Raw genomic sequence first — 6,000 nt, 5'->3', positions numbered from 1 at the left:
TTGATCTCTTAAAGCTATCCATCCGTTTTCTACTGTATCGATTACGCCTGTCATATAGAAACCACATATACTAATTTTCAGCGGTATATACAGTCAAAATTTGGGCTTTTGTACAGAAATTTTCAATACAATACAGACACAGAAGTAAATTATGGTCAAAAATCAAACGAAATTGAGTTATTCTGTAACTAGCCCCCAGCCATCATCGTTTTATGAGTGCAGCTCAGGTTCACTCAGTATTATAGTTTTTGCAGAGTGTAAGGTTTCTAGCTTACTTCTGGTATTCCGTGAGAGGTCCGTGGGATTGACATTGCCAGTGAATATTCAGTGCCGACTAAGCGAGAGAGTCGGGTGTTGGTCACGTTGCTGAGCGGTCTGGAAATAACTTGCTGGGCACAGAGACGCAAATGCGGAGGACGTTGCTTTTTGGAAATACAGTTTCCTAAAGATTCATTAGAAAAATATGAAGATATTCAGATAATGTCGCTACAGGACTCTCACATGCGTAGTTTTTGATGACTTTGAACGAGGCTAATTTTTACCGTGATTTTTCTAGTTGATTCCCGTCAGTTAGCTTGATTGTCGAGGCGAGATGAAGAAAAATTATTTGCTCATACGTCTTTCATTCAGAGTTTAGTTTCTGCGCTCCTTTACCATTTCAGTAACGTATTAAATGGCACAGTAATATTTTTTAATTGGAAATGAATTTTGTAAAGACTGTTGTAATTGTTAAGGAATGAGTTTCATAATTCAGTACATAATTTTTGAATGTTTCGTTCTTGTCATCATTTAGTAAGCTTAGTTCTTCCCACCGTTCACTCAGGAAAATTTAATTTAGTAATTGGGTGTTGCTGGAGTGTATTGAGTGAATCACAGTCGTTCAAAATAAAGCACGATGTGCATACCATAGCTGCTTTTCACAGCACTGCACTCGGTAAATATCTTTTTTCTTCTTATTTTCCTTAGTTAGTTTTCTGCGCCACTGTATTTTAATATTCATCACTTTTGAGCGTCTAAAATCATTCACCGTTACGCACTGAATTACAAAATTATTATCAGGGTCAGTTTAAGTAAGGTTAGTTCAGATTTGACATACTTTGTCAGCCGATCTTATTCTTATAGTGCAGTGTTACTCGTTCGCTTGTATGTCATTTAGTGTTCGGGATTTCTGTTTGACGACAACATTTTTGCTCAGACGTTTTTAACCATGGTCTGATTACATGTATTCCACGTAACTTTTTATTCTGTTGAACATTGCCCTAGTGCAGTCGAAACCGTGGTCAACTGTCAAAATTTTGTGCAACCGAAGTGGTTGTACATACGTTCCTGTAACAATTTAAGGAATTTGTTTTTGTTTGATTTGAGCGTTATTTTTGCGATTTGATGGAAATTAATTGTGCAGGTTAAGGTCATTGTAGTGGATATTTTACTAGATTTCATATATATGCAGGATTTTTACTAATTTACTATCTGGGACAAGTTACGTTTTCGTGTCCAGTCAGTGCTGCGTCGCCTTCTGTTGACATTACTGTGGAATCTGGTAAGGTCAGTATTGCAGAATTGTTGCTACAGATAAAAAATCCACAAAATGAGACGGTAGCATATATTCAGGAAAGTACCAGGAAACAGGAAGAAAATATTAGGTCACTGGAAGCGAAACAGGAAGAGATGATTAGGCCACAGGATGAAAACACTAGAAAACCAGAAGAGAAACTAGAATAGATAAAAAAGTAAAACGAAGAATATACTAGGTCACAGAAGGAGGTAAAATCACAGAAAGAGAATTCAACAACTATAATTAGGAAAGAGATCAAGAGAATTCAACAACTCTAATTAGGAAAGAGGTCAATGATGATGAATTCCAAACGATAATGACTATTATTGACACCAGGTTCCATAATAATGAGACGAGTGTCAGCAGAACGAAACACCTTCAGAAAGAGAAAAAAGGGTAGATGAGATGATTTCAGATGTTGAAAACAATCAACACTGGAGTAAAGAAGAGTTCTTATTAATGATAAAATCCGTTTCAATTGTAAAAATTGTTTATTTCTGAAAAGGGAACCACTACCCTATTGCAGGATACATGCCTCACCTGCAGGTACATCTGCTAAATTGTAAATGAATAATACTAAGTATCCACATAATTAATATAATCAAAACTAAACAGGACCAACAGAAATTCTCAAAAAAAAAAAAACCCTCACTGCACGTGCATTAAAATTTGAGTCCATAAAGGTTGCATAACAAAGGTTAAAATACTGGGTGATAAAAAAGTCAGTATAAATTTGAAAACTTAATAAACCACATAATAATGTAGATAGAGAGGTACAAATTGACACACAAGCTTGGAATGACATGGGGTTTTATTAGAACAAAAAAAAAAAAAAAAACGACCAAGTATTGCTAGACGCGTGAAAGATCTCTTGCGCGCGTCGTTTAGTGATGATCGTGTGCTCAGCCGCCACTTTCGTCATGCTTGGCCTCCCAGGTCCCCAGACCTCATTCCGTGCGATTATTGGCTTTGGAGTTACCTGAAGTCGCAAGTGTATCGTGATCGACCGTCATCTCTAGGGATGCTGAAAGACAACATCCGACGCCAATGCCTCACCATATCTCCGGACATGCTTTGCAGTGCTGTTCACAACTTTATTCCTCGACTACAGCTACTGTCGAGGTATGATGGTGGACATATTGAGCATTTGCTGTAAAGAACATCATCTTTGGTTTGTCTTACTTTGTTATGCTAATTATTGATATTCTGATCAGATGAAGCTCCATCTGTCGGACTTTTTTGAACGTTTGTACTTTTTTGGTTCTAATAAAACCCCATGTCATTCCAAGCATGTGTGTCAATTTGTACCTCTCTATCTACATTATTCCGTGATTTATTCAGTTTTCAAATTTATACTGACTTTTTGATCACCCAGTAGATCAAAATGTGTTAAAATAGCCTATGTACCATAGATGTACTATTTTAACTTAATTTAAACTATTTTAACCTTAGTTACGCATCCTCTGTAGACCCACATTTTAATAAATATGCTTTACGTTTTTTCTAAGAATTTCCGTTGCTTCTGTTTATATTAATCATGTGGATAGTTATTATTATCCATTTCAAATTTTTCAGATGAACCTGATATGGGACGTATGTCCTGAAATCGGGCAGAGTTTTTCTTTTTAGAAATCAATAATTTTTACAACTGTAGCGGATTTTATCATCGACAATGAACCAATGTTGTGGATGTCCCGTCGAGAGAATCATGTGAAGAAATATTAGGCGAAGTAAATAGTGTAGTGCAGAATGCCCGGATCACTCAAGTAAAGGAGCAGAAGGAGTGACTCGATGTTACTATTCGCTAAACAGGTGAACAAATCGAAGTACTGAAATTACAATCGGAAATACAGAAGGAACAACGGGGTACTATTTCTGACAAAGTTGACGAACTTACTGCGAAAATCACAAATTTGTCTTCCAATGAAGAAGGGGTTCGGATAAACAATTTAAAGTTGCTCAAATGAAAACAATCAACAACAGAAACGGGACGTAAATACCATGTGCGATCAGCTCACAGGAATCGAAAGAAAACTTACTGGACGAGGCGATGTTAGTGATTTTTGACATTATCATTCGGATATCTGATGAACAATGAAACTTGTGTTGTGTTGGTGAACATTCCAGAGAATAAAATTTCTGTCGTAGGCAAGATGGCCGACGGCTTCAATTACAAATGTTTCCTGACGGTCATAAAATTTATTGTGTTTCGAAATAATAGAAAAGAAGAAAAGCTGTGAATACTTAATGAACATTTTTCCTGTAGTATGTTTGTACATAGCTAACTTCTTGGACCAGTTGACTGTCAGTTGATTATGGAATATGTATTGCTGTAATTTTTATTGTTGCCCTTTCAGTTCCATATATTGCATTGTAATCTAGAGAATATATGGTATTTGGTAGAGAGTACTTTGCCATATATCTGAATATCTTTTTATTTGTTTAAGGGATTTATGTCTACCACAGAAGGGATTAATTGTTACTCAGCTGATAGAAGTAAATGATGAAAAATTTGTAAAACTTGCATGGGCTATTAAGAAAGAAAAGAAGGATTTACAGAGTCCTGTTCGCTTTTCTTCTTGTAGTATACTCATTACTTTTAAATTTGATTTTCCTGCCATGACTTTGTAGTTTGTCTTTAAATGTCTTTAAATGTTGTAAGACGACATTATGTGTGTAAATTTACTTGTGAAAACATTCTTTTCGAGTTATATAACTGTTCCTTTTAGGAATCAGCAAATTTTGATGAAAATATAATTCAGGAGTCCAATGAATCTAGGTAAGCAAAGTAATGTGCTTGGCTGGTTGGTTGATTTGAGTTAATCAGTCCCATCGCGTGAAGGATGGATGGGAAAGGACATCGGCCTTTCTGTTTCAAACGAACCGTTCTGACATTTTCCTGAAAACCTAAATCAGGATGGTTGGATGCGGATTTGAACCGTTGTCCTCCCGAATGTGACTCCAGTGTGCTAACCACTGGGCCACCTCGCTGAAAATTATGTGACAAAGTGAAGCTTTAAGGCTGGAGAATGATCAGATTAGATGAAGATGAGTTTTCCTTCTGCTTAGTGTGCCACAGGAATTCAATTTTTTTTGTGTATTATGGTTTAGCTTGTATTTAGGTTTTCTGGCTGTGTTTGTAATGTTGCTCGTTTTGAATAGGTAAGATGAAATGTGTGGCGGTTGACAAATGATGTATGGTACTGTGGGATGTTGACACAGGAGAAATGTGATATTGAAACAGAGAATTTGATTCGTAGTGGTCGAAATATGAGCATGAATGTAAAAGTATATGAAGAAATGGTGTTAAAAGGTAATATGATAATAATAAGTTTATAATGATAAGAAATGTGATAAAGACTGAGGAACGAAATAAGAATTCATACAGGTTCAGTACACTGAGACCTAGCGTTGGTTACTTAGTTTTAACCACACCATTTTTCCATCATTTATTCCCGGTTCATTCAAACTAAAATGCTGAAGATGAAGCAAAAACTCGTCATTTACAGCATTATTTAATCAGAAAGTTGAGTTTACTTTGGGGTACCATTTAAGTATTTATGTCTTTTCCATTTTCTTTGTTAACGTAAGATGATATTTCAAGGATGATTCTTCTGACAGACAAGTTACTAATGCCTTTCTACCCGGATTTATTTCTTGCAGCTAATTTTCTGAATGCATTCAGTATCGTTTCGTTTAGTTAGTTCAGTCACGGTTCTTTCCTGTGCTGAAATGTGTTTGTAGTTAATTTGTTATATTGCATATGCTTGTTGTAGGTTAGTAATGGTTTGTGTTCTGTGTGTAGTCCGGTAAAGCAGTGAAATTTCGTAGTTGTGTGCACACAAATAACATTACTTTTTACTTTTTCTTTGCCACTCATTACTAACGTGGAAAATTATGACATTTATCTTTATTATCTTTTGTCACTTGTTTTGTAACATTTGACAAATTTTACCTTTCCAAGTGTTAGGAATATTTTTTTTTTGCTCATTGCTACTGCCATAATTACACTGCATATGCAGCTTCACTTTAAAACATTGTGGGCTATTACTGTGTCAAAATTTTGTGCTTGTAATAAATTTTTATCAGAGAATTGGTTATATCTGCTTAAGCAATATATATCCCATCATACATATTATTCCTCTTGTTGCAACAATTGTCTTTCGCGTTATACGGCTTATTCAGTTGTATACCGTAATGCATGTTCTGTTATCGAACAGTCCGCGGGTGTACTGCCGGTCCATAGTGTCCAACGAGCACTTTGAATGTTACGTCGATCAGAAGAGTCGGCATCGTCAGATGCGTAGACGAAATGAGCTCCTGGTAAAGCGAGGCCGAGTTATATCCCCCCAAAATCACAAGCCGTGTCCTCCGCGATCCAATTTGGCGACTCGTTTCAGCAGACAGCGTTTACGGAAGCAAACTGCTCGCATTGTTCAGGCTCA

Source organism: Schistocerca americana, chromosome 2, assembly GCF_021461395.2.
Source record: "Schistocerca americana isolate TAMUIC-IGC-003095 chromosome 2, iqSchAmer2.1, whole genome shotgun sequence".
In the NCBI taxonomy this organism is placed as follows: Eukaryota; Metazoa; Arthropoda; class Insecta; order Orthoptera; family Acrididae; genus Schistocerca; species Schistocerca americana.
The sequence above is the reverse complement of the archived record's forward strand: the minus strand, read 5'-3'. Positions refer to the sequence as shown.